Here is a 26,996-nt window from a genome sequence, read left to right as displayed (position 1 = left end):
AGCCTCACAACATGATGAGGCAGGGGAGCAGTACTATCCCTGATTTAGAGATGAGCATAGAGCGGCGAAGATTTGCCCAAAGTCACGCAGGGAATCCATGGCAGAGCAGGGAATTGAAGCCAGGTCTTCCATGTCCTAAGCTGGTGCCCTAACCGCTCGACCATCCTTCCCAGCTGACTGGATAGAACTGCGTTTTGGCCCCTCTGCACCCCCAGAGAGGCCCAAGGGGGCCAGGAGGTCAGTGATTAGGATTTTTGCAGGGTAGGCGCTTCATGGCATATGACCAGCACACTTCCAAAAATAGGCCCCAAACCCTTCACTGTTATGGAAGTTTAAATGTCCTTCTGTTGCAGGGTATAAGCAGCTCCCTCCCCACCCAAGTCCTTGCCCTTCTGTGGTGCCCAAGCCAGAGAACGTGACCTCTGCTGGGATAATCTGTTCAGTAGTCATTCTGGCAAGGGAAGCTTGTAGCTTTGTCTTTCTTATATATGGCAGTGTGGCCGAGGAAGCATAGCTGTACTTGCTCCACAACCACATAGCCTTTCCCTGTCTGCTTCAACATTAAGCAGAGACAAAGGAAAGAGGACTTGACTTTCGTACCTGGGCAGCCCCAGCCCAGCTGCCCAGAGGCCTTCTGGAAGTTTGAAGGACCATATACCCCATCACAAGGATGATGGTTGTGTTGGCTTCTCCTAGAAGGCATTTGGCACTTTTAAACCTGGGAATGGGAGTAATCATAGAATCATAAGCCTAGAAGGGACCTCAAGAGGTCATCTAGTCCAGTCCCCTGCACTCACGGCATTATCTAGTATTATCTAGACCATCCTGGACAGGTGTTTGTCTAACCTGCTCTTAAAAATCTCCAATGATGGAGACTCCACAACTTCCCTAGGCAATTTATTCTAGTGCTTAACCACCCTGACAGTTAGAAAGTTTTTCCTAATGTCCAACCTAAACCTCCCTTACTGCAATTTAAGCCCATCGCTTCTTGTCCTATCCTCAGAGGTTAACGAGAACAATTTTTCACGCTGCTCCTTGTAACAACCTTTTATGTACTTGAAAACTGTTATTATGTCCCCTCTCAGTCTTCTCTTCTCCAGACTAAACAAACCCAATTTTTTCAGTCTTTCCTCACAGGTCCTATTTGCTAGACCTTTAATCATTTTTGTTGCTCTACATTACATTCTGCAAGTCAGGCCACCAAATGCTGTTCATAATTCCATCCCATGCTCTAATGACTTGGCCTGACCCATTGATCAGAGGTTAGTGGACATTCGTTCATTGCAAGAACTCCAACATACACATCTGTTTAAATGAAATCTAGTTCAAAAGACTTGAGCCTTTGGGGTGAGAGACCCAAGGAAGACAAACTGCTGAAATGCGTATAGGCATTAAGTAGTTGGCTTGAAGCAGCTGGAATGTCCCACAGGCTGTCTGTAGTTGTGTGTGTGTGTGACGGTGCGCCCCATAAGGCTGAATGAAATATGCTTATGAATGTATATATGACATAACTAGAATATGTTTTATGCTACATATGCCATGGAACATATCTATGGAAAGCAGCAAAGAATCCTGTGGCACCTTATAGACTAACAGATGTTTTGCAGCATGAGCTTTCGTGGGTGAATACCCACTTCTTCGGATGCAAGCAGTGGAAATTTCCAGGGGCAGGTGTGTATATATAAGCAAGCAAGAAGCAGGCTAGAGATAACGAGGTTAGATCAATCAGGGAGGATGGGGCCCTGTTCCAGCAGCTGAGGTGTGAAAACCAAGGGAGGAGAAACTGGTTCTGTAATTGGCAAGCCATTCACAGTCTTTGTTTAGTCCTAAACTGATGGTGTTAAATTTGCAAATGAATTGGAGCTCAGCAGTTTCTCTCTGGAGTCTGGTCCTAAAGTTTTTTTGCTGGAGGATGGCCACCTTAAAATCTGCTATTGTGTGGCCAGGGAGGTTGAAGTGTTCTCCTACAGGTTTTTGTATATTGCCATTCCTAATGTCTGATTTGTGTCCATTTATCCTTTTCCTTAGAGACTGTCCAGTTTGGCCGATGTACATAGCAGAGGGGCATTGCTGGCATATGATGGCATATATTACATTGGTGGACGTGCAGGTGAATGAACCGGTGATGGTGTGGCTGATCTGGTTAGGTCCTGTGATGGTGTTGCTGGTGTAGATATGTGGGCAGAGTTGGCATCGAGGTTTGTTGCATGGGTTGGTTCCTGAGCTAGAGTTACTATGTTGCGGTGTGCAGTTGCTGGTGAGAATATGCTTCAGGTTGGCAGGTTGTCTGTGGGCGAGGACTGGCCTGCCACCCAAGGCCTGTGAAAGTGTGGGATCATTGTCCAGGATGGGTTGTAGATCCCTGATGATGCGGTGGAGGGGTTTGAGCTGGGGACTGTATGTGATGGCCAGTGGAGTCCTGTTGGTTTCTTTCTTGGGCTTGTCTTGCAGTAGGAGGCTTCTGGGTACACATCTGGCTCTGTTGATCTGTTTCCTTATTTCCTCATGTGGGTACTGTAGTCTTGAGAATGCTTGGTGGAGATTTTCTAAGTGTTGGTCTCTGTCTGCGGGGTTAGAGCAGATACGGTTGTACCTCAGTGCTTGGCTGTAGACAATGGATCTTGTGGTGTGCCCGGGATGGAAGCTGGAGGCATGAAGGTAGGCATAGCGGTCGGTAGGTTTTCGGTATAGGGTGGTGTTAATGTGACCACCACTTATTTGCACCGTGGTGTCTAGGAAGTGGACCTCCCGTGTAGATAGGTCCAGGCTGAGGTTGATGGAGGGTGGAAGCTGTTGAAATCATGGTGGAATTTTTCTAGAGTCTCCTTCCCATGGGTCCAGATGATGAAGATGTCATCAATGTAGCGTAGGTAGAGAAGGGGCGTGAGTGGACAGGAGCTGAGGAAGCGTTGTTCCAGGTCAGCCATAAAAATATTGGCATATTGTGGGGCCATGCGGGTGCCCATAGCGGTGCCACTGATCTGGAGATATATATTGTCATTAAATTTGAAATAGTTGTGTGTGAGGATAAAGGCACAGAGCTCAGCAACCAGTTGTGCTGTGGCATCATCAGGGATACTGTTCCTGACAGCTTGTATTCCATCAGTGTGTGGGATGTTTGTGTAGAGAGCCTCTACATCCATGGTGGCTAGGATGGTGTTCTCTGGAAGGTCACCAATGCATTGTAGTTTCCTCAGGAAATCAGTGGTGTCACGGAGATAGCTGGGAGTGCTGGTAACATAGGGTCTGAGTAGAGTCCACATATCCAGACAGTCCTTCAGTGAGAGTTCCAATGCCAGAGATGATGGGGCGTCCAGGATTACCAGGTTTGTGGATCTTAGGTAGTAGATAGAATAACCCTGGTCGAGGTTCTAAGGGTATGTTGATTTGTTCCGGTGTTAGTGTAGGGAGTGTCCTGAGTAGATGGTGCAGTTTCTTAGTGTATTCCTCAGTGGGATCTGAGGGAAGTAGCTTGTAAAATTTGGTATTGGAGAGTTGTCTGATGGCCTCCTTTTGGTAGTCAGACCTGTTCATGATGACAACAGCACCTCCTTTATCAGCCTCTTTGATTATAATGTCAGGATGGTTTCTGAGGCTGTGGATGGCATTGCGTTCTGCACGACTTAGGTTGTGAGGCAAGCGATGTTGTTTTTCCACTATTTCTGCCTGTGCACGTCGGCGGAAGCATTCAATGTATAGGTCCAAACTGTCATTTCGACCCTCAGGAGGAGTCCATGTGGAGTTCTTCTTCTTGTGCTGTTGGTGGGAGGGTAACTGTGTATCAGTGCGCTGTTCAGTGTTGTCCTGGAAGTATTCTTTGAGTCGGAGACGGCGAAAGTAGGCTTCCAGATTGCCACAGAACTGTATCATGTTGGTGGGGGTGGCAGGGCAGAAAGAGAGTCCCCGAGATAAGACAGACTGTTCTTCTGGGCTGAGTGTGTGGCTGGATAGATTGACGATATTGCTGGGTGGGTTAGGGGTATCATGGTTGTGGCCCCATGTGGCAGGTAGGAGTTTAGACAGCTTACAGTCCTTTTTCCTTTTTAGAGAGGTGAAGTGGGTAATGTAGATCTCCTGTCTTATTTTAGTGAAGTCCGTTTGTATGGAAGTTTGGTTATTGATGAGAGTCTCTAGGTTGGAGAGCTCTTTTTTGATGTTTTCCTGTTTGCTGTATAGTATGCTGATCAGGTGGTTCCTCAGTTTCTTAGATAGAGTATGGCATAATCTCTCACTGTGGTCTGTGTAGTATGTAGATAGCAGTGGATTTTTTACCTTTAGTCCATTAGGTATGATGTCCATCCGTTTACATTTGGAAAGGAAGATGATATCCGTCTGTATTTGTGCAAGTTTCTTCATGAGGTTGATGGATTTCCACTCCATACGGCTAAATGCAGTGCCTTGCATGGTGTCAAGTATCAGAGGGGTAGCCGTGTTAGTCTGGTTCTGTAGAAGCAGCAAAGAATCCTGTGGCACCTTATAGACTAACAGATGTTTTGCAGCATGAGCTTTCGTGGGTGAATACCCACTTCTTCGGATGCAAGCAGTGGAAATTTCCAGGGGCAGGTGTGTATATATAAGCAAGCAAGAAGCAGGCTAGAGATAACGAGGTTAGATCAATCAATGGGGCCCTGTTCCAGCAGCTGAGGTGTGAAAACCAAGGGAGGAGAAACTGGTTCTGTAATTGGCAAGCCATTCACAGTCTTTGTTTAGTCCTAAACTGATGGTGTTAAATTTGCAAATGAATTGGAGCTCAGCAGTTTCTCTCTGGAGTCTGGTCCTAAAGTTTTTTGCTGGAGGATGGCCACCTTAAAATCTGCTATTGTGTGGCCAGGAGGTTGAAGTGTTCTCCTACAGGTTTTTGTATATTGCCATTCCTAATGTCTGATTTGTGTCCATTTATCCTTTTCCTTAGAGACTGTCCAGTTTGGCCGATGTACATAGCAGAGGGGCATTGCTGGCATATGATGGCATATATTACATTGGTGGACGTGCAGGTGAATGAACCGGTGATGGTGTGGCTGATCTGGTTAGGTCCTGTGATGGTGTTGCTGGTGTAGATATGTGGGCAGAGTTGGCATCGAGGTTTGTTGCATGGGTTGGTTCCTGAGCTAGAGTTACTATGTTGCGGTGTGCAGTTGCTGGTGAGAATATGCTTCAGGTTGGCAGGTTGTCTGTGGGCGAGGACTGGCCTGCCACCCAAGGCCTGTGAAAGTGTGGGATCATTGTCCAGGATGGGTTGTAGATCCCTGATGATGCGGTGGAGGGGTTTGAGCTGGGGACTGTATGTGATGGCCAGTGGAGTCCTGTTGGTTTCTTTCTTGGGCTTGTCTTGCAGTAGGAGGCTTCTGGGTACACATCTGGCTCTGTTGATCTGTTTCCTTATTTCCTCATGTGGGTACTGTATGGAAAGGTTATGCTCTACTGAATACATTCCCCCAGGCAATTTAAAAAGGCCCGGGGCCCCCTTGCAACCACTGGCAGCGCAACGGGGCTAAGCCGGCTTCCTGCCCGCTCACTCTGCTTCTGGAAGCAGCCAGCACGTCCCTGCGGCTCCTGGGGGCGTGTCTCCGTACGCTGCCCCTGCCCCGAGTGCTGACTCTGCCAACTGCAGCCAATGGGATCCTTCCGGCCCCCTGCCTAGGAGCTGCTGCCAGAGGCTGTGGGTCGTTTTGGGGGCCGCTTGAGGTAAGCGCTGCACCCCTCACCCTCTCCCACACCCTAACCCTCTGCCCTAGCCCAGATCCCGCACCCAAACTCCCTTCCAGAGCTCACCCCTCGCACCACCTCCTGCCCCCCAACCCCCTGCCCCAGCCCAGAGCCTGCACCCAAACTCCCTCCCAGAGCCCGACCCCTCCCACACCCAAACTCCTTTCCAGAGCTTTAGGCAGGGGTGTGTGTGTGTGTGTGTATGTGTGTGTGTGTGAGCACTTAGACCCATTTGGGCACCACCAAAAATTATACAAACCTGCTGCCTCTGATTCTGCCCTGTTACACCCATGCACAACCCCAGTCAAGTCTGTTTCACCCAGTAGGAGAGAGGGCTGTATAAGGTTTTCTATAGCAACTATCACTCTAGTATCTGAGCCTTTCTGCAGGAGGTTTATCAAGGACAATGGGGGATAAAAAATTACCTTGAAAGTCAACGAGGGCAATCTGCACAAGCTGCTGATGGAATGTAGCTGTCCGATTGGATTAGTAACACCAAACACTGTGGTTATGTTACATGCTAAGTCCTTGTGTTGGCCAGTTTGTCTTATTGGAGGCAGCCTTACAACTGAGAAATGAAGTTTTGATGTTTGAATAGGAACAGTGGAACAACCAGCAAATAGGACTTCTGGCATGGAAGTCTAAAAGTAACATTGGGTGGATGTAGCCCCGGAGTACTTATCGACCTGATTTTAAATAATGGACAGGGAGCCGTCACTCCTTAGGAATCACTCTGATACATCAGCAACAGCGTAAAGTATTCTTCAGACTGGAGTGTATAACAAGTACAGCCAGTCGATAATTTCACTCCGTGAACTACACAAGGCATCGTTTTTTATTTATTTATTTTTGGTTCTTGCATTAGTCTTAAGTGGTCCATGTAGCAATCTGCAATGGAATGATGTGCATGAGCTCCGTCATGTAGGGAAATCTGCTTGACTTCAGTTTCAGGCAAATCTCTCTGTATGAGAGCCAAGGGATATAATTGTCCTTTGATGGATCACTTAGTTTAGTAAAATGCATTTTCACTGAGTTGCTGGGTAAGCCATGTCCCTTGGTGAATTCTGGCTCCTCAGATGAGGACAGGGGTTGTAATTTGTGACCCGGAGGCAATTTCAAACACACTTTGTACAAGGCAAAATATCAGCAGTTGGACGTATGGAGATTTGAGCGCCAGTCATGCTGCTGCTGTTTCAGTAACAGTTCACTCAGCCCTTCCCGAATCCTCCAGCTTGTGCAGCCAGCCGATCCCACTGTTGTGCGTATGTGGAGGAGTGATGCGGGTACAGTAAAGGTAGCAAGCAAGCACAGCTGAGGTGTTGTCATCTCTTTGGGTTTGTAGTCTATCATGGGAGCATGATAGATGTGGGGATCTTTATCGCTCTTAATGCCCATATTTAAGGAACTCTTTCAAAAGTGATGTAACTTTTGGTAGGTTTATTAAGATTGAAGCCGCGAGTTCTGTATTGCACTCTGAAGTTAGTGGTTCAAGGCCATGCAGATATCTTTGGCCGGTTGCTGTGACAGCTGTCTCCTGCATACAGGAGCCTTGTTCTTGAGCTTTACAGTTCACTTGCTGTGATCACGTGAGGTTGTCGTGGAGGTGCATATTCAACACCGTGGACACAGTTCTTCCTGGAAGATCTTAACGCTAAGGCATTCTGATTGGCCATCATTGTGACATCGCTTTGGGGAAATACAACAGCTTCTGAAGAAACATTTCTAGGAGCAATGTTAAAACCACCAGCTCTGGGCCTTTGGCTTGCCCTGTCCATAGCCAAGATCTTGTTTTCTCTTTGGCGGTGAGGGGAAGTTCAGATGGGGAGAACAAAATGGGTTTTCTAACTCTCAGATTCATGCCCAAAAAGTGTGGTCACTTTGCCTCTATTGGGTAGATAAAAACCCCTTCCACCTGTGGATGATTTGAAGTGGCTCAGGGAGATACTAACCTGAAAACTCAAACTGAACCACCTTGTGCTCTGAAAGCTGTGCAATATATACTCACCCTTGTGCACCTTGAGATCAGGGGAGTTCCTCCAGTGGGGTGGGTTTGGCTCTTGATATTGGCTCATTACTACTTGAATTCTTGAAGAATTTGTAGAAATAGTTCCACCTAGAACATTAACCCTGTCCAGAGAAACTTCACAAGCAGCTGAAGTGATAACTGAAACACACGTGGCTCAGCTCAACACTGGAGAAACTCATTTTAAATAGAAATGACCGAACTACGATTATCTTTTGGGCTGAAATGGTTTGGACCATTGTGTCACTGCTAAATTACTATACCGTATTGAATCCCAGAACTGTCAAGATGAGCGCAGCACAGAAGGACACAACTATGTGGTTATTAAAAGACCTGTAATAAGGCTTGCAAGGTGGGAAAAACTATTTATATTAAATGCTGAAGGACTACTGTAATCTCTCCCTTAGCTGCTACAGATTTTAACGAGACAAGATACTTAATTTTTGGTTTAGAGGGAGGGTTTACTTAAATAGCAGGGAAGGCAGTGTGTCTAGCTTCTCAATATTTTATAAGACCTTTAAAAATTCACTTCATTTAGTCTTTTTGTTTTTTCTTTAAGGAGTTATGCTTAAAACCCCCTCTGCCGCCAACTGAAGTATCAAACTAGAAGCATTAAAAGATTGACGTGTTCATGGTTTGCCTTACCAGCCCTACTTTGCAATAAGCAATTGCAGTCATCCATTTAGCACTGCTGCCAATTCTGTCCCTCCAGCACAGCTTGTGAGGAGGGACTGAAAGAATGCATACTGGTCTACCAGAGGTATCACTGTAGCAGATTTGCATAAGCATAGTGAGGTCTGGAAAGGGGGTAGCATCAACATTCATTGTTCTAGCACTGTTGCCTAGAATTCAGCTGTTATATTAGGCAGCTATGTCTAGTTTCTAGCCCTGTCAGGAAAGTGCTGTGCATAAAGATTCAAGTTTTCCTACTTGGTATGTAAAGTTAGGTTCCTAATCTTTACTCAAATGCCTAAATAAGGACACATCTACATGACGGAGGCTATACTGACATAGCTATCTTGCCGTAGCTACAATGGCATAACCCTGTAGTGTAGAGACAGCCTACACTGATGGAAGGAGTTTTTCCCTCTGTGTAGGAGCACCTCTCTGAATCGGTCAACAGTAGCATTCTTCTATTGACCTAGCTGTGTCTACAGTGGGGGTTAGGTTGGCATAGTTGTGTTAGCTTTTGCATATCGTTATCTCATGTAAGTGTGACGTTGCACTCCATATGCTTTATGGACACATGCTTATGAATATGACATAACTGGAATATGCTTTACACTAAATACCCCTTGTATGGTGTCATTAGAAAACTTGTAATCTACTAAGTGTGTTCATCCTATTTGTTTGCATGTATTATTTCTATATCTGGAATTAGGCGAATAAGATATAAACTTGTATTACTGATGTAAACATATTAAGTGAAGGCCATTAAGGGTGCTCCAGAAACAATCAGTTGTAAATGGCCTTAGTTACTTGAAAGCCTTCATGTGTACGTGTGGGCCAGCCGATGGGGAATAGAGACTAGGGGTCTTACAGTGACATGTGACTATGTCACCTGATAATGAAATCCATCTTAAACTTGGTGCTTTTCCATTTAGAAGGAGGGGTGGGAACCCAGAGAGCAACAAAAGATTCCCACCTTGTGCCAAAGATATAAAAGGGGGTGGAACAGAACAAAGGGGGCTGCCAGTCACAAGAAATCCCCTAGTTATCACCTGAGCTGGAGCTAATAAGAGCTGTACCAGGGGAAAGGATTGGGCCCAGACTAGGGAGGAGTCTAGTCTGTGAAAGAAGGTTATTGGAACATCTCTGAGGGTGAGATATTACCTGTAATCAGTTTCTTAATGTATTAGGCTTAGACTTGAGAGTTTTTGCTTTGTTTTGCTTGGTGACTTACTTTGTTCTGTCTGTTATTACTCAAAACCACTTAAATCCTACTTTTTATACTTAATAAAATCACTTTTCTTTATTAATAAACCCAGGTAAGTGATTAATACCTGGGGGAGCAAACAGCTGTGCATATCTCTCTATCAGTGTTATAGAGGGTGGACAATTTATGAATTTACCCTGTATAAGCTTTATACAGAGTAAAACGGCTTTATTTGGGGGTAGGATCCCATTGGGAACTGGTTGTCTGGGTGCTGGAGATAGGTAACCTGCTGAGCTGTTTTCAGTTTAGTCTGCAGCTTTGGGCACGTGGACCAAACCCCGCCTCTGTGTTGCAGCAGGCTAGTGTGTCTGGCTGAGCAAGGCAGGGTTCTGGAGTCCCAAGCTGGCAGGGAAAACGGGCTCAGAGATAATGTCAGCACATCAGGTGACAGTGCCAAGGGGGCTTCTGTGACCAAACCCGTCACAGTAAGTCTAGACCAGGCCTAAATGTAGGTCTTATTTTTTTGATGGTGCTGAGCACCTAGTAACTTCCTGTAAGCTTAATGGGATTGTGGATTCTCAGTGTTATCTCAATGTAGGTGACTGAATCTGGATTTTGGAATTTAACTGGAGATAGGCTCTTTGTTTCCTGGATTAAATGGAACTTGTGATACAAAACACATTCTTAATGAGGGCTCATCAAGGACTAGAGCTGGATTTTCATCAACATATTGCTTGCTGCCTGTAGAGGAGTGGACTCACCCCTGCGGTGCCTCCTGCTGGTGACTCCTGGGAATTAGCTCAGTTCCAGCTCCAGAGCGCCCTCTGCAGGCCAGTGATCTGCCTGTCCTCTTGGCCCCCGTGTCCCTCCCTGGACCTGATGCCCTTTTACATGGGATGCTGCCCCCTGGCAGTAACCCCTCTCTCTCAGGGTCTCCCCTCCCCAGGGAGCCCTCACCCTCTATCCCCACCTTGCCTCAGTATCAGGCTGTCAGTCATTGTCTAGCCCCCATGCCCTGGGGCAGGCTGCAGTATCAGCCACTCATCACTGGCAAGGAGGGTTTGGACCTGCTGCCTTGGCCTACCCCTGGGCTGCCCTCTGCAACCCCCAGTACCTGTTAGCCCAATGCTAGGCCGCAGCCTGGGGCTTTCCAGGCTGGAGCTCCCCAGCTCCTCTGCCTTTCCCCAGCCCTGCTCCACTCAGGTACCTTGTGTCTAGCGCCCTGCAGCCAGGCCCATCTCCCTCTATAGCTAGAGATAGACTGACGGGCTCCTGGCTCACTGCCTCTTATAGAGGCCAGCTGGGCCTGATTGGAGCATGGCTACAGCTGAGCCTACTTTCCCCAATCAGCCCAGGCTTCTTGCCCCAGCCTAAAGGCTGCTTTCTCCAGCCACAGCCCCTTCCCAGGGCTGTTTTTAACCCCTTCAGGGCAGGAGCAGGGGTCTACCCTGCTACACTGCCACTGTAGTATGGTAGGGTGATTTTTCATGGCTGGTGCCCCAAAGAGTGTTTTCAGAGCTTTCATCATTGTGTCGGCTTCCTGTAATTTCTCTTCACTTTTTAAGGTGAGCTGTTTTTAATAGGATGCTGTGCCTGGGGAAAGCCAGTCCTTCTAGGACCTAATCAAGTTCTCACATCAATTAGACTAATTGACACCAGGTTTCAGTTGCTTAATGAGATCGGCTAGCTTCTTGCTAAAAACAGGCCCTGAAACCATCAAGCAGTCTCCCTGTCTTTAAAATATAAGACTAAGCCAAAGCTTCCTTTTTTATAGGGGAGAAAGGGAGTAGTACACTTAGCAGTATAAATCAATATTGCATCAAAGACCTTTGTACCCTGCTGTGCGTAGAAAATACTGCACCAAATACTGCTGTATTTCCCTTCAAATATATCCAACAATCAAATATCTTGTGCGAGGCTCTAATCTCGGAGGCTGAGTAGACTCCTTCAAGGACCAGTGAAAATAAACACTTTAAACAAGTTAGGGAAGTAAAACAGATACAATCTAGAAACTGAAAGAAAATAGATTTTTCCAGGTGCATAGAAATAGATAGGTTTGAGTTGTCTTCCTTTCCTAGAGATAGAGGCGAAAACATCACCGCTGTAGCTGAACATCAAAGAACATACCAGCTGTCATATGCAATAAGAACTGAGGTACATTAAAGGAGCTGCACAGAGGAAGTTTATACTGGATCCTCCTGCAGGATGGCCAGATTTAGTGCAGTAAGTCTATTGCTTTTAGGCTCATTTAAAAAGGAGGCTTGTTCTTAACTGATCCAGTGCTCCCTTATAGCAGACAGTGGCCCCGAACAACCTGCAAATTTGTCATTAGTTAAATGCAGTTGCATTAGCAGGGCATTTCCATCTCCAAATAAACCCTTTAATTCTTTCCTCTGATAATAAAAGATGGGTGGGAGGAAGAGATGCTCTCCTACAGGAAAAATCTAATAAAAAATATCCCTGTGAAACAGGGAGACCCCTAGCAGGATTGATTAGCGCATAGAAGAATTCAGAAGGGGAGCTGAAGTAGTAGCCAAGGCAACCAGTTCTTTGTCAACAGAAGCCAAAGAATAGCACCAGGGAGCGCACATTGAGGTTTTGGAAGGTGTATGAATTCATAAATTACATCCCCTCTTCCTTCTGAGGTGACAGTTACTCTGTTTTGTGGAATAACGTTTTCTAAGAGACCTACGTTCAGAAATAAAGCCAATGGACAATATGCTCTGGTACGCTACACTTGCAAAGTACCAAGTAATTTTTCTGAAAAAGTTTTATAGCATCTTCTGGGAGGATTATGGCAGGGCTAGCGGCAAAGCTCAGTTTAGTATATCCAAGGAGCATATCCTGTTTTTTGTGTTTAAAATTGTCTTTACTATTGTTGAGCATATTTCTTCAGTCTCATATACTGCATCCTCTACCATGCATTTCAAAATGGAGAGACTACTATTTTACATTATGTACAAACGTCATGGAGGCATGGATGGACATGATGTAATGCCCATTGAAGTCAATGGACTTTAGATTGGAATTTAAATTAAAATTATAGCTAGAACAGAGGCTTATAGGCCTTTATTTAAAGTTTACATTGAACTGTAAGGTCTGTGAGGCAAGGACTGTCTTTTTGTGTGTTTATAGCATTTATCAAAGCTTTGTGTATTAGAAAAGCCCAGTCTGCTGTTTGGTGTTACTGCAACCCAAATTAACATTTAAATGTAGAAAGCACAGTCAAGTAATACTACACATTTTAGTGAATTAATTACCCTTTTCTAATTATTGTGGGTTAGGCCAGGCCTTTAGATTATATCTTTGCCTAAAACTGAATAGAAAAACTGCTGACCCAAGCAATACGTGTTCTTCATTCTCCTTGGTTGTCAGTGCTTAATGATATTTTTTTCACTAGCATGAAAAAGCAGTCTAGCAAATTAGAAACATTTGATAGCTGTTTTACTAGTTCTTAATTATCTCATAGCATAGATACAAATCAGTAATGGGAGCAGAAAACTACCAAGGCAAACACAATAAGTTAAATTGAGACCTTAGGCACTTTGTGTGCGGTGAAGTTTGCATGTTAACACTGCGGAGGGAGTGTTAGGGTGGGCCAATATTCACACTGAGTCTGTATCTCATGCAGGCCACTCTTGGGGCACGTTTTTTCAAAACACTAGGATGGGTGGGTCGGGAAGTGGTGTGTGGTGGGGACATGGATGGCCTAGGCCTCTGGACTTTGAGCCTCACTCCTGCTTGTTGTCTTCCTCTGTGTGGGGAAGGTGGCCTCAGCAGCTTTTTATGGCTGCTAGGAGCTGGTCACAAACGTAACACCGCACAGTTTCTCTTTTAGTTGTTTCTTTTTTGGGTGTCTCCTTCCATAGTCTGCAATGGCACTGAATGCTCAGATGTGAGCTGTCTATGTTGTATTAAAAGTTATTGCAAGTGTGTGTGGTCTTTGGACACAGGCGAAAGCTGGCCTCCACATTGTTTGGGAGAAAAGCTACTGGTCGGTCCCTGTTGGTGAAAAACTGTGGTTCCCTATATTGATGTAGCTTGAGGCCTTAATTTGGCCACCAAGATTTCAGAATTGCTCTATTTTTTTGTCCAAAATGCATTAGATAACATGAGTCATGCAGCTTGAAACCCTGCGCAGCTCTGAAAACTTAACTGGGGGCGGGGGGGGATAATGCAAATAAGCAGAGAATTAAAAAAGATGCATATTGACAACGGAAGAGGTCCGTCAGTACAAGAGAGGTTCTGGTGACAACACAGTTAATGGCAGAGCAGTTAGGTAATAATTGGAGATATACCAATCTCCTAGAACTGGAAGGAACCTTGAAAGGTCATCGAGTCCAACTCCCTGCCTTCACTAGCAGGACCAATTTTTTGCCCCAGATCCCTGGGTGGACTTCTCAAGGATTGAACTCACAACCCTGGGTTTTGCAGGCCAACGCTCAAACCACTGAGCTATCCCAGCAGCATTCAGATGAACACACAATAAGATGAAGTAATATTTAGCTTGTGTGCTTTTATGGGCAGCAGCCCTTCTTAGTCCCCAGTCCTGGATAGAGTTCTTCATGGGTGGATCCCCGTGCCCACATGGAGTCATTTTGGCTCTGCGTGCACAGGGGACTTCTCGCACCAAACTCATTGCTGGAATGTGGCCCTTGCCAAAATTCTCGTTGAGTTAGAGCTTCATCCAAGCCCATTAGAGTTAATGAAAAGACTTCCACTGAGCTCCATAAGCTTTGGAAGAGGGTAATTGGGAATGTGCCTGAAAATCGACTGTGGCATCAGTCTAATTGTTACCGGTGTTACAATAACATTTGGAAGTCCCAGCTGAAATCAGAACTCCATTGTGCTAGGTACTGTACATATTCTATGTGCAATAAAATATGGGACAGTTCCTGCCCCAAAGAACTTGCAGTCTAAATAGATAAAGAATGGGCGAGGAAACAGAATTATAACGACTTGTCCAAGGTCCCACAATATAGCCTGGATTAGAACTCTGTTCTCCTGAGTCCCAGTTCACTGCTAGTTTAAACCATTTTGTCTCTTGAATTCAAGCCTCTACCTATTTCCTCTCATATTTAAATTCAAGTATCCAGCACACTTGCTCACCACAATGAAAATAGGTCTGAGATTGAAAGAATATCAAAATAGAGGATGTCAAGGTGCTTTCACTAAAAATGAAAATTATACTAACAATATTGGACTACACAATTGGACTACCTGACCCTGCAATTGGACCTGTGGTGGTAACCATTTGGTCCTGTGTGGCGTTCCATATAAGTCAGTGGGGGTCTGCATAGCATACGAGCATACCCAGGTAGACGGGACTGCAGGTTCATAGGTTTTGCCTATTCAGGTCTGTGAGCCAAATTCTCCTGGTCTTATTACTGCATGTAGTTCCATTGGAAGCTTAGTTTGTTCTGATTTATAAGTCCGGAATAGACATCCATGTACTTCTGTGCTTTACACATCCAGGAATAACAATGAAGAATATAGTAATGGGAAAATAACTGAAAGTGAGCTGACTGATTAATAAGAAATGGCAAGTTCTTTTAATTAAAGAAGAACACGTTCTAATAAACAGCTGGAGCTTTTGGAGATCAAAGCCCATGAAAAGGCTTTGAAATGAACAACTTTGGGGGGAACTGCATGTGGCTGTGTGTAATTTTAGCTGGAGCTCCTCCCAGGATTGAATCTCGAGCCGAGGGTGGGTTTTTTTTTGTTGTTTTTTTGAGGGGGGGGGAGGGTGTCCATTTTGAAATTAATTACTAGCTCAGTTACTTAAAACTTTCAAGGTTCTTAGTTGTGGCGTTTGCTAGGCTTTCTCTGAATAGGTCTGCATTAATGTATTTCCTTTGAGGGAAGTGGAAAACTTCATTTTTTTTTTTAAATCTTCTAAATCATATGATTTAAAATCCATCTCCTCTGAGATGCCGAAGCTTATTCTCCGTCCCAGAGTCTGAGTGACACACACCCTGTCTAGTTCGTTCAAGGATGGCAATAGAATGTCACCCAAGCTTGACCAGATTCACTGGTGGCATGAATCTCCGTCGATTTCAGTGGACTTGGATCTGGTTACACTGATGGTGAATTTAGCCTTTAATCTTAGTATGTGAAGCAGGCCTCAGTATTGAGTCTAAACTTACTCTACTCTATTTCTGTAACTTCCCCCCTCCCAGGGCCAGAGTCTGGCACCCTTGTACCTTCTGATTCCCAGTATTGCCTAAGCATAGTTGCTTCCCTCCTGGAATGAGGTATAGCAGGGTAGCCTCCAATCTAGCTCTCCACAGAGAATGCCACACTCTAATTAAATAGATTTTATTCTCGGCGTCTTCGTCTCTGAAAGTCAAGGGCATGTTTGCTATTGTGACCCTTATTTTTGGTAGGACTGCCTGCATAAAAAGATGTATTAGGAATAACATGGGGCAAGGTATGTGATATGCCAGCACATTAGTATGAAATTACCTATGACTGTACCCTGTGACCTGCTCCAGAGTTGGCTTTCTTACCTACATGCCCCTTTTCAAATGGCTTTTTTCATGGGTAACCCTTGTAAGCAGATGTTTCTTCTGGCCATATGAAGTGTGTGCAATGTTACACTTGTGAATTGATTGATTGCTTTTTCCTGAACTGCTTCGTTACTTTAAAAAAAAACCATATATAATGATATATAATAGATTCTAAGGCCAGAAGGGACAATTGTGATCATCTTGTCTGACCGCTACATAACATAGGCCATAGAGCTCCCTCAAAAGAACATAGCCTTTCGAAAAACTTCCCATTCTGATTTAAAAGTTGACAGTGATGGATAATCCCCCACAGCCCTTGGTAGATTGCTCCATTGGTTATTTACCCTCATTGGTTAAACATTAACAGCTTCTTACTGAGGCAAAAAGAGGTGAAGTGACTTGCTCAAGGTCACACAGCCAATCAGTGGCAGAGCTGGGAAAAGAACCCAGCTATTGAGACTTCCAGTCAAAAGCCCCATCCACTAGACCAACCTGCCTCCCAAGCACATGTTTTGATTTTTTCAATAACTTAATTTTTGTTGTGGGGCTGTGTGGCGCAGCACAGAAAAAAATACGTAACAGCTGTCCTGGATTAGCTTTATTCTCAAGCAGACTGCTCTATAGAATCATAGAAATGTAGGGCTGGAAGGGACCTCAGTAGGTCATCTGATCCAGTTCCCTGCACTCATGGCAGGACAGGCTATGCCTACCCTACAGCCAGGGTCCACGCTCTGAGATGGATCCACCGGCGGTCGATTTAGCAGGTCCAGTGAAGACCCACCAAATCGACAGCAGATCTCTCTCCGGTAGATCCCTGTACTCTACCCCCGACCAGAGGAGTAAGGTAAGTCAATGGAAGAGTTTCTCCCGTCGACCCCCCACAGTGTAGACCCCGCGGTAACTCGACCTAAGGTACATCGATTCCAGCTACATTATTCACGTAGTTGGAGTTGAGTGGAGTAGGTCGACTTACCGCGGTCGTGTAGACAAAGCTTCAGTAATAACTAGATCATCCCTGACCGGGATGTCTAACCTGTTCTTGAAAACCCTCTCCAAGGGGCAAGCGAGTAAAGCAGCCAAGCTCCTGGGAAAGAGCTGCCAATTAGGGAGCAGGCACAGATTCCTCCCAACCTCAGGAGCCGACACCATCCTAACAGGAGGGAGCAGAAAGAGCCCAGCAGGTGAGGGCAGTGCTGCCGCCTCTCTCCCTCCCTGCAGCCGCTGGCACCCTCCAGGGTCTGGGAGATGGGGTGAAGTGCCCCAGGAGAAGCTGGGCAGAGGGATGGGCAGGTGTGTGATGGACTCCTACCTTTTTTCAGACCACTTTGTTACAGGCAGCGCTTAATGTGTGGATGGGTTAACACAGGGGTTGGCAACCTTTCAGAAGCGCTGTGCTGAGTCTTCAGTTATTCACCCTAATTTAAGGTTTCGCGTGCCAGTAATACATTTTAACGTTTTTAGAAGGTCTCTTTCTATAAGTCTATAATATATAACTCAACTATTGTTGTATGTAAAGTAAATAAGGTTTTTAAAATGTTTAAGAAGTTTCATTTGAAATTAAATTAAAATGCAGAGCCCCCTGGACTGGTGCAGTGTGAGTGCCACTGAAAATCAGCTCGTGTGCTTGCCTTCGGCACGCGTGCTATAGGTTGTCTACTCCTGGGTTAACAGTTCTTTGTGGATGGACTTAGAGATGGACTGTGGATGTAGCCTGCTGGGACGGTGGACGTAACGTACTCACGAAGATGGAAAAGCACACTTCCTACAGAGCTCTGGGACTGCCGTTAGGCAGCAAACACTGCTCGAAGCTGTTCAGGGCAGCTGACTGAAGGTGAGTCACAAGAGAAGTCACTGCTTGGGTGCTCAAAGGCTAAGCCCTGGTCTACACTAAGCTCGGGGGTCGAACTAGGGTACGCGAATTCAACTACATGAATAACGTAGCTGAATTCGAACTACCCTAGTTCGACTTACTTACCGTCCAGACGCCGCGGAAGCGAACTCCGCGGCTCCAAGGTCGACTCCGGCAACTCCTCCTGCCGCGGTGGAGTACTGGAGTTCGAACTAGCGCTTCCGGGGTTCGAACTATCGCGTCTAGATCAGACGCGATAGTTCGAACTCCGAGCAGTCGAATTCGCCGCGTCGACCGTCCCGGTAAGTGTAAACGTACCCTAAGTGACTGTGGACTCCTCCCCAGAAGGTGCCGTGGAGAGGCATGCTGCCATGTGTGGGCACGGGCCTGGCTACAAGGTCTGAGGGATATGGAATTTCAGTCTCCTTTATACTAATGCAATTTCCCCTCACATCCTCTGTACTTTTGGATTAAAATTCTGGATTTGAACATCAGGGCCTAAATCCATCTCTAGTTCTTGCAACTTGCTTTTATTCCTTTACTCATATCTAGGAGCTAAGGATGCCTTTTCCTGCCTTGCTTCCTGTCCCTTGGGAGCCCTCCCCTCCTGTTGCGTTACTTGTTCACTTCTGGAGGGCTGCTGAAGATTACACAGATGCTTCCCCCAGGCTGTCATACACCTTTAAAGCAGTTTTTTAAGCAGCTGTCCATGTGTGAGCACCACCTCGTGCTTAAAGACACATTTTCTGCACAAACTAGAGTAGTGCAGCTCCACTATGTGCTTCTGATTTGATCTAAAGAGGAAAAGAATATTCCACACCGATGAAGTCTTTCTCCTCCAGGCTAATTGGCAATGGAACACAGAGCTATCCTGTACCTTCTCTCCCACACTGATAACACAGCACATATCTCTAGTCTTGGTGATTTCTCTAGCTCCTGTACCCCAGCCTTACTATTTCCCTAACTGTTTCATTGTAGGTTCAATTAACAACCAGACCTGGCCTCATTCTTCCATGCCAAACCAAGTCCCAAATTCGGGGAGCTGGGGTAGGGCAGACGTGGCATTGCACTGTTGTGTGGTGATGCCATGAGGATGTGATATGCTCCTGGATGCTATCTCTGGCCCATAGGAAAGTGTTAATGATGCTTTAGCTTTGTGGTTACACTCAGTCCCAGTCTGTCTTTCTCAGTCCTTTGTGCATCTTGGGTGCTTCTGAGCTTCTAGCCTCTTCCTCAGTTACCACTGTCAGCAACATAACTGCATCAGCAGCTTCCTGGCTGTTAGCCCGCTCAAGGCTTAGCAATGACAGCACAATGAGTGGTAACCGTCTCTGCATCATTATGTGCAATGTTTTTGCTTTGTCACAGTTGCTTCCCACCTTCCTTCTAATGCTGCTTTGAGCTGTTGCTGCTCCTCCTTGGCTTTGGCCATCATAGAACCATAGAATATCAGGGTTGGAAGGGACCTCAGGAGGTCATCTAGTCCAACCCCCTGCTCAAAGCAAGACCAATCCCCAACTAAATCATCCCAGCCAGGGCTTTGTCGAGCCTGACCTTAAAAACCTCTAAGGAAGGAGAGTCCACCACCTCCCTAGGTAACCCATTCCAGTGCTTCACCACCCTCCTAGTGAAAAAGTTTTTCCTAATATACAACCTAAACCGCCCCCACTGCAACTTGAGACCATTACTCCTTGTTCTGACATCAGGTACCACTGAGAACAGTCTAGATCCATCCTCTTTGGAACCCCCTTTCAGGTAGTTGAAAGCAGCTATCAAATTCCCCCTCATTCTTCTCTTCTGCAGACTAAACAATCCCAGTTCCCTCAGACTCTCCTCATAAGTCATGTGCTCCAGCCCCCTCATCATTTTTGTTGCCCTCCGCTGGACTCTTTCCAATTTTTCCACATCCTTCTTGTAGTGTGGGGCCCAAAACTGGACACAGTACTACAGATGAGGCCTCGCCAATGTTGAATAGAGGGGAATGATCACGTCCCTTGATCTGCTGGCAATGCCCCTACTTATACAGCCCAAAATGCCGTTAGCCTTCTTGGCAACAAGGGCACACTGTCGACTCATATCCAGCTTCTAGTCTGCTGTAACCCCTAAGTCCTTTTCTGGAGTACTGCTTCCTAGCCATTCGATCCCTAGTCTGTAACAGTGAATGGGATTCTTCTGTCCTAAGTGCAGGACTCTGCACTTGTCCTTGTTGAACCTCATCAGGTTTCTTTTGGCCCAATCCTCTAATTTGTTTAAGTCCCTCTGTATCCTATCCCTACCCTCCAGCGTATCTACCACTCCTCCCAATTTAGTGTCATCTGCAAACTTGCTGAGGGTGCAGTCCACGCCATCCTCCAGATCATTAATGAAGATATTGAACAAAACCTGCCCCAGGACCGACCCTTGGGGCACTCCGCTTGAAACTAGACATGGAGCTGTTGATCACTACCCATTGAGCCCGACGATCTAGTCAGCTTTCTATCCACCTTATAGTCCATTCATCCATCCCATACTTCTTTAACTTGCTGGCAAGAATACTGTGGGACACTGTATCAAAAGCTTTGCTAAAGTCAAGGAATAACACATCCACTGCTTTCTCCTCATCTACAGACCCAGTTATCTCCTCACAGAAGGCAATTAGGTTAGTCAGACATGACTTGCCCTTGGTGAATCAATGCTGACTGTTCCTGATCACTTTCCTCTTCTCTAAGTGCTTCAGAATTGATTCCTTGAGGACTTGCTCCATGATTTTTCCAGGGACTGAGGTGAGGCTGACTGGCTTGTAGTTCCCTGGATCATCCTCCTTCCCTTTTTTAAAGATGGGCACTACATTAGCCTTTTTCCAGTCATCTGGGACCTCCCCAGATCACCATGAGTTTTCAAAGATAATGGCCAATGGCTCTGCAATCACATCCGCCAACTCCTTTAGCACCTTCGGATGCAGCGCATCCGGCCCTATAGACTTGTGCTCGTCCAGTTTTTCTAAATAGTTCCGAACCACTTCTTTCTCCACAGAGGGCTGGTCACCTCCTCCCCATGCTGTGCTGCCCAGTGCAGCAGTCTGGGAGCTGACCTTGTTCGTGAAGACAGCTTGCATCAGGCATTATTCACCATATGGCTTTATCATGCACGCTTCAAGGAATTGTTTGCTGCATGTGGAGAGCAGATCGTTCCTACTTCCTGTATCCTTTGCTTCTTGGTACTTTACCCCTACCCATGTCCTCTCCCACACTTACCTCAAAAGGCTCACCTGAACAATGTAATGCTTGTTCAAACCAGTTGTCTCTATCACTTGCAATTCTATCACCAGCCTTGCAACCTCTGAAACTGGCTTCAGAGGAAAGTGCAAGAAACCCTGCAGTAGCAGTTATGGGATATTTATGGGAAAATTTCTTCTTAACACCCTGTTGATTTGGTTGGGTTTTGTATCCCTTCCAAAACTCTTGGGTGAATTTTAAAACCTTACAATTAAACTGGATATTCTTGTTATCCATATAAATCCTTCTTTTGAGTCTTGTTGATCTGGGGCTGAATGTTGCAGCGAGCTATTTGTGCATTGTGTGGATGAACTCATGTGGATGTTGAGAAGTCTTCTGCTGTACCGATGAGGTTCCTTCCTCCATACAACAGGTAATGCCACTTCCCTGACTCCTTCCAGACACATCACGACAAATCCTCCCCCTTGTTTGTATGGCTGAAGATGGTGGAGCTGCTCAATTTAATTTGAGAAGCTGAAGAATCAAAGCTGGTATCTCCTTTGCTAGCGGCACATGTTCCTGCCAGTGCCAGTCAGGATGACTTTGTTATAGTGGTTTAAATGGATGGGACTTGGCTATGTTTCTGCTCACTCATCACCATGCCCAGTTTAACTGAGTCACAACTTCAAATTGCTGGTGCTGAGCCACAGTGATGCACCTCCTGGTGGCTTGCTTTCTGTCTCCTTTGTTATGTTAATAGGGCTTGGATGCCGAGATAAGTCACTTTCCATCACCCCTTTGATGCATTTCACCTGCACATCTGAGATGGTGGCAGAGCACAAAGCCAGCCATTTTATGCTTATCCAAAAGGTCCAAAGCAGTGAATCCAAAGTCTGAATTCAGAAGAGGTAGAACAGACATGCAGATTGCCCCAGTGGGGGAGACGAGCTGTAATAACCTCTAAACTTCCCTGCTTTTTGAGCAACTGTTGTGGTATAAAGCCCAGTCCCCTTGCAGAGTGGAACATGGGGTCCTACCCTGGTACCTTCTGAATCATTTGCTTGATCATGAAACCCACTCGACAGTGTCTACTCAAGATGCTATAAGGGACCCCTCCTTAAGTGGTGGGACTGTAATTTTAAGTAGCCAAAATAAGCAGAGTTCAGAGCCAGGGCTGGGCTCTGAGACCCTCTGGGGGTTTTCCATTGCACTGTAGACATGGCCTCAGAGGACTGTTTGACGTTGCTTGTGTTATAAAGGTGGCACTGTGACCAGTAACGCACTTAGGTATCAGGTCACTTCTGATAGGTGAGACCCTCCAGCTTGGTCTCAATTGCTCCCTCTCTGAAATGACAAAGGATTCCACTCTGGTCCCCATCCCACAAGGTCATTTGGATATTACTGTGAAAAGTACCACGTGAGTGCCTAGATAGAGGAGGACTGAAGGATGAGAGAAACAATTTGGTGACCATCCAGATACAGTACAAAAGACTTCTGTTTGATAGGGCTTTGGGGGGAGGATGCAGGGTAGGTTTCAGGCAACGATGAAGGGGTGAAAATGAATTTTGTAGAAGTCTGGCTGGGTTCCTGCTGGAATGCTGGTGGCATTTCATTATATACACTGTATTGTTACCGACTTGTTAGGCTGCCTGCAGTCTCAGATAGATGTCTGTTTTATTTTAAATCTAAAAATAAAATTGTGCGGAAGTTTGGAGCACAGGAGGGAAAAAATCACAATAAAAGGATAAGGGGGAAAAGGGCCAAAACCCAAGGAAAAATGTCTTGAGAAAAGTTGTGTATTTATATTTAAAATATGGAAATGTAGCCTGAAACAAAACAGCAGAGGAGATTCAAGATAGAGAAGCACAAAATGGAAAAACCATGTCCCCGGCCTAGAAATAGCCACATTATGAGATTCAGTGTTGCATAAAGCAAACTTCTGCTCTTAACAGCAACAACAACAACAAAAAAGCCAGTCTGAAAGCATTCCTGGCTTTGAGAGGGAAGAGATGACATGGGATCCTTACATGACCCTCTTGAGATACAAGAGATAATGCTTCATTTTTCTATGAAAAGCTGACCAAATTAATCTTCCTGTTGTCTGGGAAGGTATACAAACATAAAATCTATTGGCTTTCCAGAGAGAAACAAGTAATTATTACTAGCCTCTTTCATATAGTACAGATGATAAAAATAAATGTTCCTGTTGGTGAAGATCTAGATTGCCTTTAATCTGACTTGATGCTGCGTTTTGTGCTTAAATAAACAGAATCTGAGGAAACAGATGCGTCAGAAATCCAGCTCAGGAGTTCAGCACAGTGCCCTGCACTGAGTCATCATTATGCAGCCTGATTAACCTCTGCTCCTCAGGAACAGAGATTAAGGTGCCTTTCTATCATGGTCTGGATCTTTTTAGTTTTGGAAAAAATCTGCAGTGCAGCTGCTTACTCGCCTCACAGAGGCATCATAAGGCTTAATTAGCAATGAGTTATATTTATAAAGGGGTTTGAAAATGAAGGGCCCCTGTATCCCTGGCATAAGCTGGCCCAAGTTCATTGTCAGCAATAGGGCTATCATTGTGAAATGATGCAGTCCCCGGTCACATATTACTCCCCATTTTTCTGAAGAGTCCCTTATTCTGGGGGTGCATGTACACTGCAGTGTAAGGCTGGAATTCTAACTCAGCCTAACCCCTCTTCCGTCTACACACGCTGCACACTAACCCTGTCCGTCACATATCACACTCCAGAGTGTCTATGTTGGCTGTACCCCAAGTCTGGATGGTGGGAACGTCCTTTAGAAGGTTGTACTTCAACTGGATAATATTCTAGAGGGCACTGCCCAGCAAATCCTACTTATTTTCAGATCTATTCAGGGCCGGATTAACCTTTTGTGGGCTCGGCCCCAAACATATTTGTGGGCCCCCATGGCGGCAATGGAGCATGGTGCCGGGGGGGGGGGAGCGCGGCCAGGGATATGGCATGGCGGGGGCGGCGCCGCTCTGCCCAGCCCAGTGCGAAGGCACTATTTACAAACTGGCAGTTGGCAGATGCACAGTCGCCCGCCCGGCCCTGTGCTTCCAGCACGCCCCTTCCCCTCACGGGGTGGGCCATGCCACACCACACATCCCCCTCTCCCAACACCATAACACTCCCCCCTTCTTGGGCAGCCTGGCCCAGACCCAGCTGCGGCCCAGACCCAGGAGCGCCCTAGACCAGCCTGGACCCAGGTGCGGCCGGGATGGCACGGACCCAGGAGTGGTCTGGCCCAGCCCAGACCCAAGCACGGACAGAGCGGCCCAGCCCAGCCCAGACCCAGGTGCGGCCGGAGCGGCCTGGCCCTAGCCGCGGTCAGGGTGGCCCGGCCTGGCCCTAGCCGCGGTCAGGGTGGCATGGACCCAGGCGTGGCCGGAGCGGCCCAGCCTGGACCCAGGTGCCCCCAGGGTGGCGTGGCCCAGCCGAGCCCCAGACGCAGCCAGGGAAGCACAGCCCAGCCCCATTCCTGACCTGGGGAGCGTGGCAAGGACCCAGGTGTAGCTGGAGTGCCCCTCCCCTGGCCTAAACCCAGCACTGGCCCGGACCTGCTGGGGCTAGGGAAGTGGCACCTATCCTGCAGCCCAAACCCTGGAGCTGCCACGGCAGGGAGAGGCGCCTCTCCCTCACAACCCAGGTGTCGCTGCAGGTCGAGAGAGCTGGGGGGAGTCCTCTCTTCATGCAGTAGCCCCAGAGCCCCTTCCTGCACCCCAAACCTGTCATCCCCAATCCCACCCCTGCCAGAGCCCTCACACCCCTGCACCCCAACCCTCACATATCATCTCCATATTGGTGCACGTAACAAAATTAATTCTGCACATGGGTGGGAAAAATTAGTGGGAACACTGCCCAGGACTGACCCTTGGGGCACTCCGCTTGATACTGGCTGCCAACTAGACATGGAGCCATTGGTCACTACCCGTTGAGCCTGACCATCTAGCCAGCTTTCTATCCACCTTATAGTCCATTAATCCAGCCCAGACTTCTTTAACTTGCTGGCAAGAAGCTGGCAGGTGGGGCCAGGGGGTGGAGAGGAGCCCTCGGCCGGCTGGTGGGCAGGCTAAGAGGAGCAAGTGGTGGGTGGGGTGGGGTGGGGGACAGATGGGGTCTCAGGGCACAGTGCAAGCAGAGCAGGCCGGGGCCTCTTCTGAGCATGGGCCCGGCTCCATGGAGCCACGGGTGCCATTGTAAACCTGGCACTGGATCTGTTGGTCTGTGGGCTTAAGTGAGCAGAGTTTCTTTTGATTTGCAGAAGTCCATTCTGTCCATTTTAATAAATTGCTGCATGAGGGAGTGAGGATTGGCATTAACAATGGATGACACATGAAATCCAACTAACAACCCAAACCTTTGCCTGAAATGCAAACTGAACTGGAACCTCTTATGTGCATTACAAACCAATGCACTACTCGTGTCTGCTTTTCTGGTCCGTGCCAGACATATACACAAGATCTTTTAGAGAAAAGCCACCCTCCACCCAAACAAGACAGCAATGGAGACCTCCCAAGAAAGACTGCTCTCCCAAAATCTCTAGTCTGACTTCTCAAGCAAAGAGGTTTACAGGAGCATCTGAGTGCTTAGATGCTTCTCTGCACGGAACATGCCAGTCAGCTGAGATTTTGTTGCTGCCAATTGGTTGTAATGCTGGGCAATAAAAACAAGAAGTCATTGACAAGGTAAGCAGCAAGGCTTGGGCCATGATGTTTTCTTACAGTGCAAATTGGGGCTGTTTTGAGTATGGTGTTGTAGGACAGAACGAGCAACTGCTTGAGGCCCAGAGGCAGTCCCGTACAGGAGTCACTATGCCAAAGGGTGTTTACTGAGGCGTATTTCACGTACACAAGGGGTTCGATCTGGTTTTCTTTGCACTCCAAATGGGGAGGGGGGACTTGGGTTCTGTTCCAAGAAACCATTTAATGAGAAAATACGAATTCATCGAACCCGGAACAGTTTGAATCACAGGCAGGGTTCTAGTGGAACCCTGCTTGGCTTCCTAGTGGGTTGATAGGGAGCCCAGACTTTAAGACTCCGGTGCCCTGGGCAGCACCATTACCATGCTAGGGCTTCAGGTTTCTTTCCAAGGGCTGAAAAGTATCTGTGAAACTGATGAGAATCATGTCTATTTCAGTCAGCAGCTGGCAGGCTCCTAGAGAGCAGGTTTCATTTCAGGAACACCATGTGTCAGTGCATCTTCTTTGGACATTATGGTTCATGGGAAATTTAGAAAAAAGTGGGTTTGTTTAGATCTGGAGTGAAACCAGATTTCAATAGGTCAAATTTCTTGTAATCTGGAAATTCTGAGTTTGGCCGGCTCTAGCCGTGTGAGGCCTAGGGCAAGTCACTTCTTTTCCCCGCCCACCTTCTCTCTGTCGTGTTTACTTAGGGCAGGGCAGGGGCTGTTTGACTGTCTGTATCCTGGCACAATGGGACTCTCCTCTTGGTTAGTGCTACAAATAATGAGATTACAAGGAGCATTCTAATTCCTCCTGCTCCATCTCCATGTCGGTTATACACCTCATGGAAGTTCTTGCAGCTTCAGTGCTGGAGTTACTCCTCTACATGGGTCCTGGGTCAGACCAGCTCTTCCAATAGGCTGGAAGGAGGGGAAACATCTTGTGCCAACACCCATTGGTGATCTGATCCTCCTCCTCCTCCCCATGGATGGGTTTGTAACAGATGAGGGTGACAGGAGTCGTGGTAGTCTTCAGAGATGTAGATCTAATCTTCCAGCCTGATGAGTGATGTATCCATTTCAGTGCTCAGCCAGCTTCAAAAGGAAGCCATGGTAGTGTAACACTGACAGACCC

The 26,996-nt window shown here is 46.7% G+C and overlaps 1 long non-coding RNA gene across 1 annotated transcript in view; it reads left to right on the top strand.

The window, feature by feature from the left end:
* Window positions 1-25,733, top strand: part of LOC120374407 — a 47,846-nt gene extending 22,113 nt beyond the window's left edge. Inside the window, exons 2-3 of the long non-coding RNA XR_005586074.1 lie at window positions 23,427-23,541; window positions 25,442-25,733. This is a non-coding gene — a long non-coding RNA (uncharacterized LOC120374407). The remainder of the gene's footprint in view (window positions 1-23,426; window positions 23,542-25,441) is intronic.
* Window positions 25,734-26,996: the final 1,263 nt, after the last annotated feature.

The sequence above is a fragment of the Mauremys reevesii genome, linkage group 11, assembly GCF_016161935.1.
Source record: "Mauremys reevesii isolate NIE-2019 linkage group 11, ASM1616193v1, whole genome shotgun sequence".
NCBI classification, from domain to species: Eukaryota; Metazoa; Chordata; order Testudines; family Geoemydidae; genus Mauremys; species Mauremys reevesii.
This window is presented reverse-complemented; position numbering and strand designations above follow the sequence as displayed.